The following is a 14,107-nucleotide window of genomic DNA, read 5'->3' as shown; positions in this document are numbered from 1 at the left end:
AATCAGATTTTGTTATTGAATGCATAATTTAATGTTGGAACATTGAACATGGTTTATTTAGATTTCCAGAAAGCTTTTGACAAAGTCCCGCACAAAAGATTAATTCTCAAACTGAACGCAGTTGGGATTCAAGGAAACACATGTACATGGATTAGAGGGTGGTTAACATGTAGAAAACAGAAAGTACTGATTAGAGGAAAAACCTCAGAATGGAGTGTGGTAACCAACGGTGTACCACAGGGATCAATATTAGGTCCTCTTCTATTCCTAATCTACATTAATGATTTAGATTCTGGTATAGTAAGCAAACTTGTTAAATTTGCAGACGACACAAAAGTAGGAGGAGTGGCAAACACTGTTGCAGCAGCAAAGGTCATTCAAAATGATCTAGACAAGATTCAGAACTGGGCAGACACATGGCAAATGACATTTAATAGAGAAAAGTGTAAGGTACTGCACGCAGGAAATAAAAATGTACACTATAAATATCATATGGGAGATACTGAAATTGGAGAAGGAATCTATGAAAAAGACCTAGGAGTTTTTGTTGACTCAGAAATGTCTTCATCTAGACAATGTGGGGAAGCTATAAAAAAGGCGAACAAGATGCTCGGATACATTGTGAAAAGTGTTGAATTTAAATCAAGGGAAGTAATGTTAAAACTGTACAATGCACTAGTAAGACCTCATCTTGAATATTGTGTGCAGTTCTGGTCACCTCGCTATAAAAAAGATATTGCTGCTCTAGAAAGAGTGCAAAGAAGAGCGACCAGAATTATTCTGGGCTTAAAAGGCATGTCATATGCAGACAGCCTAAAAGAATTGAATCTGTTCAGTCTTGAACAAAGAAGACTACGTGGCGACCTAATTCAAACATTCAAAATTCTAAAAGGTATTGACAGTGTCAACCCAAGGGACTTTTTCAGCCTGAAAAAAGAAACAAGGACCAGGGGTCACAAATGGAGTTTAGACAAAGGGGCATTCAGAACAGAAAATAGGAGGCACTTTTTTACACAGAGAATTGTGAGGGTCTGGAATCAACTCCCCAGTAAATTTGCTGAAACTGACACCCTGGGATCCTTCAAGAAGCTGCTTGATGAGATTTTGGGATCAATAAGCTACTAACAACCAAACGAGCAAGATGGGCCGAATGGCCTCCTCTCGTTTGTAAACTTTCTTATGTTCTTATGTTCTAACAGTATTTTAAAATCATAATATCATAACTACGGTCCTGCATGTCTTTAATTTACACTAATTTACATGTATTCATTATATTAATGGAACACCTATTTAAGTAGTTATAACTCACTAAGGGTTGCCCCTAAGAATTAACCTTTTATATAATGTACCTTTCGAAACACCTCTAATACTGTCTCCTGCATTGTGCGCATGACTGAAAAGTTTCATTTAACCTACCTTCTATAATACTCTCCCCTTGTAGAAAGCACTCCCCTTGTAGAACCTCAATTGTAGGACTTTCACATGAAAAACACATGTTTTGTTTTTTAAAGTGTATTTGTTTACATGTTTTGCTTTTTTCAAGCAATACAAAGGCAATAATCTAGTTTAATTCCATCAAGAAAGCTATGTTATTTGAAAAAAAAAAGAAACTTTAATCTCCATTGATATTTAAGATGTGCTGCTATAGAAGTTATACAAGTCATTTGACCCAAGATCTAAACATTGTACAGAAAGTTGATCTATACACTAATTTTACAGTTCAACTGTATAACATATCTGCTTTAAGCCCCAATTATTTCCAATGAAATTAAGCCCCAATTATTTCCAATGAAATATAATTTCTTATATATATATTATATATATATATATATATATATATATATATATATATATATATATATATATATATATATTTATGTTAGTATATTTGTTACCAGTTTAACTAGAACATTCACAGAGAATGCATTTCCAGCCATGAGTGTTAGCCTATATACATTTATACTTGCATCTCATCTTTTTCAATGATGCCTTTACTCTTCGAAAGTGTACAGGAAGCTCATACAGTCTCAGTGTGATAAGACTGAGTTTGTTCATTTAATTAGGTCACAAAGCAGGTGGGGACACAGATACAGCGTTCCCGGCCTGCGGTGCCAAAAAAGAATCTGGGCCTCTTTAAAATGAATAATAACTTTTCTGTAAGACCTAAATGAGAATGTAACAGAATTCACTTTACTTAGATATTATAACTATCTTTGAAAAACAATGTGTTCCTTTTGTGTTGTCATCATAAACTGATAAAGCAATATAAAAAAATGATGAATTAACAAATTAAATTAAAAAACACGACAACTTCTTGTTAAATAGTTTGTGTAAAACTTGTATTCTGCAACTCTTACACAGATAACGTATTCATAGTAGACACTGTGCCATGCAAGAGATGGTGGGTATGACTAGGGTTGCTAGATGGCCTGGGAAAATTACACCAGGATTGTCCTGGTGTAATGTAAATTTTTGCTACTTTATCAAAATTTCAGGTGTAAAAGTATCAAAATTTGCTACCTTGTAAAAATCTCCTACCTGATCAAACACTGATGCCTCTACCAAAATGCGTAGCTATAAATGTTATTTTTTTGGTTTAGTTAAAACAGTCTAACTAAATTAATGTCATATAATTAACGTGACTTATTTTCAAATTATATAACAATAACACATACTATCGGAACTCACAACAGGCAAATTACTGTATTAATAAACACAAAACATATAATAATAATAATAATAATAATAATAATAATAATAATAATAATAATCAATATAGTTCCCATATATATGAAATCATATGTGTTGTGACAATGTAATACAGTATTTTAGTAATTATTCTAGGTCTACCAAGTGATAGATGGCTAAAATATATCATACTTTGATAATGTTCTTTATTGAAGGTATAAAAATGTCATACTGTCAAATTTTCAGACCTTGGCAATTCTCTATTGAAGGTAACACAATTTGATGGGTGTGTGCAGACTGTCAAAATGTCAGACCATGGCAATTCTCTATTGAAGGTAGCAAAATTTGAGTATATAGAGAATACTATATTGGAATATATTCTCACACAATAATATGTTTTGAGTTGGTTTTTGAGCCGTAATGCACAAGTGGCGTAGGAGATACGTTTAATAAGATTAGGAGTCGCCCGACTAATAAGGAACGCCTACGCTTTGGGAGATTGGTATGGCCAGATCATGAAGATAAAAAAAACTAAAAAAAAACTTGCCACTCATCGACTGGCAGGGCATCCTTTCCTGGATAGGGGGCGGGGGTGTGCTGTGAGATAATGGTGAAAGCTCCATAGAATATTGAGGCGATCTGCTTCCAGATACAGACTGACATTCTGCTGTCTGGCTAGAAAAAAACACTGCAAAGAATATTTCTATTTTTAGCTGTAATATTCTCTTATTTGTTGGTGAAAGACATATGCAGACATAATGAAAGACCACAGGACCCTATGCATTATACCATATGTGAGTCTGAAACAATTCTACACCCAGGATAAATGTCTGCTTATCAAGCTGCATTTGTGAAAATATATGAATTACCTGGTAATTTAATCTTTGGTGCAGATGGAAGGATAGTCTTTTTGCAGCATTCTTGTTCTGAATCTGATGCTGTATCTTCATAATAATGCAGATTGGGTCTGTAGATAAAAAAATGAATGCTGTTATCAAAAATACAAATGTATATAGGATGTATATCTAGCTATTCAAGACTGCAATAAATATAAGCTATATGTATGCATAAAGTGATAGACAGCCCGAATCACCTCATTTTCTTATTGAAGTTTTCCACCTCTGTTGCAAGCTCTGAAGTGCTGACACTAGGGTCAACAGCCTTCCTCAGGTAATAGTGAGCTTTTTGTATGGATTCTGCATGAAAAATATCTTCTTTTTTTGTTTTTTTTTGGAAAGCAAGTTTAGAAATTTGATATGGGATATGGGATATTAACCACTTCAACTCCAGATGTAAAACCCCTTCCCAGGTACTGGATTTTGAAAATAATAACAATGTTTTCTAACCTGTAGTTGCTATAAAATGTTAACATATGATGAATAAAACACAAATAAATGACCTAAACTGTGTTTTTCATTAACCTTTTATGCTCCTGTATACTGCATACCCATGTTCAGTATAGAGATAAAAACATTATTAAAGGCCACGTACGTTTAGCTTTCACTAAAAACTATATAAACTACAACTAAACAAGTAAAACTAATAATAAAACCAAAAATAATAATTTAAAAAAATATATATATATATATATATATATATATACACACACACACAACACACACACACACACACACACACACACACACACACACACACACACTGAACAAAAATATAAACGCAACATGCAACAATTTCAAAGATTTTACTGAGTTACAGTCCATATAAGAAAATCAGTCAATTGAAATAAATTCATTAGGCCCTAATCTATGGATTTCACATGACGGAATACAGATATACATCTGTTGGTCACAGATACCTTAAGAAAAAAAAAGGTAGGGGAGTGGATCAGAAAACCAGTCAGTATCTGGTGTGACCACCATTTGCCTCATACAGCGCAACACATCTCCTTCGCATAGAGTTGATCAGGGTGTTGATTGTGGCCGGTGGAATGTTGTCCCATTCCTCTTCAATGTCTGTGCGAAGTTGCTGGATATTGGCGGGAACTAGAGCACACTGTCATACATGTCGATCCAGTGCATCCCAAACATGCTCAATTGGTGACCTGTCTGGTGAGTAAGCAGGTAGCTTCCAGGAATTGTGTACAGATCCTTGCGACATGGGCCCAAGCATTATCATGATGAAACATGAGGTTATGGTGGCGGATGAATGGCACGATAATGGTCCTCAGGATCTCGTCACAGTATCTCTGTGCATTCAAATCGCCATCAATAAAATGCAATTGTGTTTGTTGTTTATATTTTAGTTCAGTGTATGTGTGTGTGTGTATATATATATATATATATATATATATATATATATATATATATATATATATATATATATATTTGTAAAAGTTGAATGGCTTCCCGCAATATATCTCAGTCTTCTAAACGTCCAGAGGTAGATTGGAATCGCTACATGACATGCAATTGGATACAAATGTCACCTGACCCTCCCCTGACCTTCACTGCACATTCCACAGTACTAGCACTACCTTTGGGAATGAAATCTGAAACGCTAGACTGAGAAACTAATCATAGAATAGAATGGTGTTGAAGTGGTTAAACGAACTCACACTCCAATGTCCATTAACATACAAACATAAATCAAATACTTTACAAGACAACAACTTCTTTCAATAAATTTCACAGACATATATTTCAAATAAACTTGAATAAGCAAATTAGAAAGACTTTTAGACATTTTAAATGCAATACTGCAAGCTATTATGAACAACGCTGTTGTCAGCGTGGGGTTGGACAGTATACTGAACACTTTAAAATAATAAATTTGTTTACAACAACCAGCATTAATCTGTATTGCTGTAAATAATCAAAACAATCTCTTAAAATAATAAATCTGACAAAATCTCTTCATTCAATGAGGAACCGTGTGAGCTGATTCGGTTAACCACAGACACATTGCCATTACACATACACACGATCACGAGTCCATCAACACGATAGAGTTAATCTAACCTATACTGAAAAATGTAGACATACACTCTCAGAAAGTAAGACGCGGAAAAAAATCATACTTATCTTGCTGAAAAAATGTTTTCCCGCACAACGAAACGAAAAAGTGTTTGAGTTCATAGACCGTTGTGACACAGCTGGCTGGGTGGGTTGACGTCAGACCAGAAAGGAATACATGGCACTACGAGGTGAATGGTGAATGAAACGTGCTGTTGCTTGTATTTAAGAACATAAGAACATAAGAAAGTTTACAAACGAGAGGAGGCCATTCGGCCCATCTTGCTCGTTTGGTTGTTAGTAGCTTATTGATCCCAAAACCTCATCAAGCAGCTTCTTGAAGGGTCCCAGGGTGTCAGCTTCAACAACATTACTGGGGAGTTGATTCCAGACCCTCACAATTCTCTGTGTAAAAAAGTGCCTCCTATTTTCTGTTCTGAATGCCCCTTTGTCTAAACTCCATTTGTGACCCCTGGTCCTTGTTTCTTTTTTCAGGCTGAAAAAGTCCCTTGGGTCGACACTGTCAATACCTTTTAGAATTTTGAATGCTTGAATTAGGTCGCCACGTAGTCTTCTTTGTTCAAGACTGAACAGATTAAATTCTTTTAGCCTGTCTGCATATGACATGCCTTTTAAGCCCGGAATAATTCTGGTCGCTCTTCTTTGCACTCTTTCTAGAGCAGCAATATCTTTTTTATAGCGAGGTGACCAGAACTGCACACAATATTCAAGATGAGGTCTTACTAGTGCATTGTACAGTTTTAACATTACTTCCCTTGATTTAAATTCAACACTTTTCACAATGTATCCGAGCATCTTGTTAGCCTTTTTTCCCCACATTGTCTAGATGAAGACATTTCTGAGTCAACAAAAACTCCTAGGTCTTTTTCATAGATTCCTTCTCCAATTTCAGTATCTCCCATATGATATTTATAATGTACATTTTTATTTCCTGCGTGCAGTACCTTACACTTTTCTCTATTAAATGTCATTTGCCATGTGTCTGCCCAGTTCTGAATCTTGTCTAGATCATTTTGAATGACCTTTGCTGCTGCAACAGTGTTTGCCACTCCTCCTGCTTTTGTGTCGTCTGCAAATTTAACAAGTTTGCTTACTATACCAGAATCTAAATCATTAATGTAGATTAGGAATAGCAGAGGACCTAATACTGATCCCTGTGGTACACCGCTGGTTACCACACTCCATTCTGAGGTTTTTCCTCTAATCAGTACTTTCATACATGTTAACCACTCCTAATCCATGTACATGTGTTTCCTTGAATCCCAACTGCGTTCAGTTTGAGAATTAATCTTTTGTGCGGGACTTTGTCAAAAGCTTTCTGGAAATCTAAATAAACCATGTCATATGCTTTGCAATTATCCATTATCGATGTTGCATCCTCAAAAAAATCAAGCAAGTTAGTTAGACACGATCTCCCTTTCCTAAAACCATGTTGACTGTCTCCCAGGACCCTGTTACCATATAGGTAATTTTCCATTTTGGATCTTATTATAGTTTCCATAAGTTTGCATATAATAGAAGTCAGGCTTACTGGTCTGTAGTTACCTGGTTCAGTTTTGTTTCCCTTTTTGTGGATCGGTATTACGTTTGCAATTTTCCAGTATGTCGGTACCACCCCTGTGTCAAGAGACTGCTGCATGATCTTGGTTAGCGGTTTGTAAATAACTTCTTTCATTTCTTTGAGTGGGAGGATCTCATCCGGCCCAGGGGATTTGTTTATTTTAAGAGCTCCTAGTCCCTTTAACACTTCTGCCTCAGTTATGCTAAAGTTATTTAAAACTGGATAGGAACTGGATGACATGTGGGGCATGTTGTCAGTATCTTCCTTTGTAAAAACTTGTGAAAAGTAATCATTTAATATATTTGCTATTTTTTTTTCTTCATCTACGATTTTGCCATTTGTATCTCTTAAACATTTAATCTCCTCTTTGAATGTTCGCTTGCTGTTGTAATATTGGAAAAACATTTTGGAATTGGTTTTAGCTCCCTTAGCAATGTTCATTTCTATTTCTCTCTTGGCCTTTCTAACTTCCTTTTTGACTTGTGTTTGCAGTTCTGTGTACTCTTTCTGTGTACTTTCTTTTTGGTCCTTTTTTAATGCTCTGTAAAGTGCCTTTTTTCGCTGAATATTTTTTTTAATTGATCTATTAAACCATTTTGGCAATTTAGTTTTACATTTAGATTTGTCTACTTTAGGGATGTAATTGTTTTGTGCCTCTAGTACTACATTTTTGAAGAACAACCATCCTTCTTCTGTGGGTGTTTTCTCTATTTTACTCCAATCTACTTCCGTTAGTCTCTGTTTCATACCTTCATAGTTTGCTTTTCTAAAATTGTAAACCTTAGCTTTAGTCATTACTTTTGGGGTTTTAAAAAACACTTCAAATGAGACCATGTTGTGGTTCTGAGTTTGCCAGTGGTTCTCTGACCTCTGTTTTAGTTATTCTGTCTGTTATTTGAAAAGACTAAATCAAGGCATGCCTCCCCTCTAGTCGGTGCCTTGACAAATTGTGTTAGGAAGCAGTCATTTGTCATTTCCACCATTTCTATTTCATCCTTCATGCTACCCGTCGGGTTTTCCCATTTTATTTGGGGGAAGTTGAAATCCCCCATTAGTATGGCTTCTCCTTTGCTACACGCATTTCTAATGTCATTGTATAACAGATTATTTTGCTCACTGTCTGAATCTGGTGGTCTATAGCATGCTCCTATTATTATGCCCTTTGAATTTTTGTCCGTTATTCTGACCCATATTGATTCGGTTTTATTTTCTTTGTCCAGGTTTAACACCTGGGCTTCAAGACTGTTTCTTATGTATAGCGCTACCCCTCCTCCTCTTCTGTCCTGCCTGTCTATACAGTGTATACCCACAAATATTATATTCGTCCCCATCACTCTCAGACAACCACGTTTCTGTAACACCTATCACATCGTATTTACCTGTTAGTGCAGTAGCTTCAAGTTCTAGAATTTTGTTTCTGATACTTCTAGCATTTAGATAAATACATTTATTTAACATGCAGAAAATAAATGGTTGTACAAGACAAAACACTGGACAAAACAAACATGTTGAACAAAACAAACTAACACCAAACAAATGAATTGGACGAACAGAAAGCAAGTATCATGCTGTTGCTTCCAGCATGAAATAACAATTGTTCTTTTTAAATATAACTCTCCTTCTCTCACCCGTTTTCCACTTACCGAACACACAACCCTGAGTGGGTGAAAACATGTTGCTTTTATGCAGCTGTACCGAGACTCGATTGCTAATCAATCATTCAATTGGAGTCTCAGTACAACAGCACATGAATTAATTAAGTGCAATTTCCCATGTTCATATATTATTACATTTTACCTGCACGTGGAGTGCTGTGCAATCCTCGTGCCTAAATACCGAAAAAAGCATTACAGTTGAGATGCATTGAAAATAACCAGAAAATACATAGGATCACACACTGTAAATCAATTTCAAGTATGGAGTGTACCAATAATCATACTAGTACAACATATGTTAACAGCACGTGCTCATTAGTACAGTAGCGACTGAGTGCTCAAATCCACAATATAGCAAAAAGGTTATCTCTTTAAATCGGTCCTGTATCGTTACCAGACTTCTGACACTTAACTGTTTTTTTTTTCTTTCAATGGTGCACATTTATTAATTAATAAAGAGAATATCTATTTTTTTTTTTAATATTCACATTCTTCATGCACCCTCGTTCTCAACGTTAATTGTACTAATCTGATTGCTGCATGCAAGGTCCCGCCCTTTTTCTCTTACTCCCTAATCGGATTCACTGGGAGATTTTCTCTTTGACCCCACTCAAATGGCATAATGGACTGCTTTTATTATTATTATTATTATTATTATTATTATTATTATTATTATTATTATTATTTTGCCTTCAATTTAATATTTTGTAATTAAATGTATTATCACAAATTTATTTTGGTGGTTTTGTAACTTGTTAAAGGACACAATTATTTGTAAAGGGTATGTACTTTTATTGTTATGTGACAGCAGATGAAAATAATATTAGAACTGGGTTGACTTTTTTCTTTTTTGCTAATCCAAGCCGAGAAAGAGAATTAATTTTGAAACACGTTGAGTACAATATATTTAAAATTACATTGAATCAATGTTGAATCAATGTTTGACACCCAACTAAGAAAAGAGCTTGTGGGCATTGAAAAGGTGACGTCTGTTCGACATGGTATCAATGGCGGCGATGATCTCCGATGTTGTTGACATTTTTTCAATGTTCAATCAACAAACACAGAGTAGGGTGGAGCATAGAGAGGTATGGCAGAGCCCACCAAACAAACACATATACATTTATACAAGCTAGGGCTAATTACTCCTATAAAAGTTTCTCACAATCAAAGAAAAAATAAATGTAACAATGTAAGGAAAAGCCTGGCAATGCACAGGGAAGCACAGACAGCAGAAATGAAAAACGACAAGTGGGGTCTGCAACGCTGCATGACAGTACGCAAATGCAAAAAGCAAAACAGATAATGAGTGTTCAACCCAGGGCTTAAATAAGGAGGTTAATTGATAGATTAGCTGGATGAACTAGTGAGGAGTCCCTACTCCTGCCCTCCTAACAACAACCAATGGTTACAAGATGAAATTCGAAAGGTGTATGTCCAGCTCTTTTTCAGTAGCTGGTGAAATTCTTTCATTTCTCCCAATGACAGCAAATAAGGCATTATCAGGTTTATGTCAGTGTGTTTTTCTTCTTGTATTTTCATTTTTCTGTCATTGGTGTGAAGGTTGGCCATATTGTTGTTTTGAATGTAGACTATTATTGTCTGCTTTACAGTACTTGTTTTAATTAATTAATTAGGCGGCTGTTGACATAAAGTGGCCCCGACAGGTGTGTGTTGAAGTGTTCATGTATATCCATTGCTACAGCACCAGTGGACTGTGATGATGGATGTCTCTTGTGTCATCTGGAAAGAGTTAAACCCTAACTGCTGCATTAACTTAGTTTTTTGCAATGAATATATATATATATATATATATATATATATATATATATATATATATATATATATATATATATATATATATATATACACACACACACACACACACACACACATACAGTGCCTATAGAAAATTGACACTCCCTTTCAACATTTTCATCGTTTGTTGCCTTATAGCCTGGAATTAAAATGCATTTTTTTTTTCATTTGTCTAAACATCCTACCCCACAACTTCCAAGTGAAAGGAATAGCTTGGTTGGATAAGTGGCCTCCCCCTTGTAAGAGCAATCCTAAATTAGCTCAGGTGTAACCAATCACCTTCAAAATCACACACCAAGTGGCCTCCACCTGTGTTAAATTGTAGTGATTCGCATGATTTCAGGATAAATTCAGCAGTTCCTGTAAGTTCCCTCTGATGGGTAGTGCATTTCAAAGGAAAGACTCAATCATGATCACCAAAGTGCTTTCAAAAGAACTCCACGACAAAGTTGTTGAAAGGCACAGATCAGGGGATGGGTATAAAAAAATATCAAAGGCCTTGAATATTGCTTGGAGCACGGTCAGGACGATTATTAACAAGTGGAAGGTGTATGGCACCACTAAGACCCTGAGTAGATTAGGCTGTCCCTCCAAACTGGATGACTGAGCAAGAAGGAGACTGATCAGAGAGGCTACCAAGGGGTCAATTGCAACTTTGCAAGAGCTACAGGCTTGTATGGCCAAGACTGGTCAAAGTGTTTATGTGACAACAATATCCCAAGCACTCCACAAATCTCGCCTGTATGGTAGGGTGGCAAGAAGGAAGCCATTACTCAAGAAAGCTCACTTTGAATCCCATTTGAAGTATGCAAAAAAACACTTAGGAGATTCTGTAGCCATGTGGCAAAAAGTTTTGTGGTCTGACGAAACTAAAATGGAACTTTTTGCTGCCAAAGGTGCTTCCACAAAGTATTAACTCAGGGGGGTGGAGACTTATCCAATTATGATCTTTCAGTTTTTAATTTTTAATATATCATTTTTTTCTCAATAAAAACTTTTTCCCCTTAACAGAATGGAGTATGGTGAGTAGATAAGTAGAAAAAAAAGTTTTTTTTAAATTTAAATATAAATATTCACACAACTGTGTGTGTTTTACACTTTTTTCAAGTTCCCCCAAATCTGAAGATCTCCGTAACACACACATATATATATATATATATATATATAGAATATTATATATAATATATATATATATATAGATATATATATATCACCGTTTCAGTATCTAGGCTCTATATAAATTATAGGAGGTTAGGGTTAGACCCTCCAGTTAAATTTAATTTCTATAGTGTAGTGTGCATTATGTTTTATTTTTTATTTTTTGTTGACCCACCACTAGTGGCTGTTAGTCAAGAGATAGGCATTAAAGTGGGTTCTAGAAGCTTATGAGCTAGCCTCTGTTTGGTTTGGAGGAACAGGAAGATTCTGTGTGGAAAGGCCTCTGTCAGGACTAAGACTTCTCTGAGAGACAAAACAAAACAAAAATAATTGGTTTCTTATTTTTCAAAGCTAATGCATGTGCTTAGTTAGTAGTATTAAATTAATTAAACAGCAAGTTTGTCAGGTTTTTTATATTTAGAGAATTAGTGTACAGCAAAGAGCCAAACAAAGACTCCAGCAAGTTGGTCAAGCTGGAGTTTATTGGAAAAGAGGAACAACACAGAAGACCTGCTTTACGTTGATGCTTCAAAGAGGAAACACTGTTGCAGATTCTTACCAAGAAAGTCAATGTGAGTACCACTCTGAACCTCACTGTGATTTTAAAATGTTATGGGCAGAGCAGAATATTAATTTGTCAGCAAGACTTAACAAACTTGTTGACGGTTTAGACAAAGAAAGGCAAAACACCACTGTAAGAGGTTTGATTTGTTGTCAAAAATAATTAATCTTTTTTCAGGTAAAGTCAATCAGAAATAGTTTATTCAGCTTTCAAAATGCAAACAGGAACAAAGCAAATCAAATGTGATAAATCAGTGACCTCACACACAAGTCTCAGTTGATGGTTTCCTGAGCTGGCATTTTGTTAGGTGTTGGCTGAGCTGAGCTTTCATGGCATCAGAGATGTTGGCTTTTTTCTGACCCGGCATGGCACAGAGATGTTAGTTTCTGAGCCACCGTCAGTGTAGATGTTAGTTTCTTAGCTGAACCAAGAAATTACTTCATACAGCACAGATATACAGCTAGCTTATGCAATTTCTATTTCCCTAGCATGATGCATGTTGTGAGACAAAGCACATTGGCATTTCTTCTTCACTTTACCAATGTCAGCAGAAACCAAAATAACAAGAAGTAAAATTTTAAGAACAATGCTATGAGTTTTGCTTAGTTCTCACAGGCAGCAAAGCACTATACCCATGCACCACAAGGTCAAACAACAAGGCTGATGATTGCAAACTACTGATGTGCACCAGTTATGTGCAACTTAATTAAGAGTTCATTAACTCTGTGTTGATTCAGAGTTTACATTAAACACAAGGAAAATCACACAATGTTTACAGACAGTTTCAATGACTTTTTTACCATTTAAATGGGAAGCTGTCACAGGGAGAGTGCTGTGGGGTGCTGTAATGGCCCTCCCGAACACTGGCGGTGCTGGAGAGCTGCCAGCAGCGGCCATGTTGAGCAGCATGACTCAGCATGGCCAGGCAATCAGCTGGCTGATTGCAGGGGCGGGGCTCAGCCCTATTTAAGCAGCGCCGTTTCCCCTGCTCACTCTCTCTGTCCTGGGATAGCAACTTATAAGGAGCCATGCTGTTGGAATGTGTGTGTGTTGCCATTTTGAGTTGTCTTCCAGAACCCTGAACAGGCAGCTGCCTGCATGGAATGCCTTCACCCTTCTTCTCTTCCCTACCCTGGTGGATCAACGAATGTCTGGAGCCTTTCCCTTCCTGTCCCATGGCATTGAGCGCTGGTGTGTGCTGTAGCGGACCAGGAGGAAACCAGGTCCAACAAACACGACATCACTACCACCGCAGCTGGAGCTGGTATTGCCACGACCACTGGAAATTATTGTTTGTGTGCAAGTGTTCGGGATTGTTTTGTTTACTTTGTTTATTTTAACCTAGACTTACCACTGCTGGTATTTCCGGGGGGTTCTTTTGTTGAATTTACTGTTAATAAAACCCTGCCCAGCCCTGCCTTGCTGGTGCACAGGTGGTACCTCACTTCCTGTTTCTGTGTCGTCACTTCCGGTCCCACCGGCGCTACACCCACCAACCCCCATCACAGAAGCATAATGGAAAGGAACAAAGGCTGATGATACAAGAGCTTGTGTCATTTAACTGAAACAAATGTGTACACTGCCCCACACAAGGTGTGTGTTTCTCAGAAAAAGCCTACGTGTTCCAGTAGTGTGTTATTATGTGTTCTGTGACACTTGCCTAAAGTTATGG

This window comes from Polyodon spathula, chromosome 26, assembly GCF_017654505.1.
Source record: "Polyodon spathula isolate WHYD16114869_AA chromosome 26, ASM1765450v1, whole genome shotgun sequence".
Classification (NCBI taxonomy): domain Eukaryota; kingdom Metazoa; phylum Chordata; class Actinopteri; order Acipenseriformes; family Polyodontidae; genus Polyodon; species Polyodon spathula.
The sequence above is the reverse complement of the archived record's forward strand: the minus strand, read 5'-3'. Positions refer to the sequence as shown.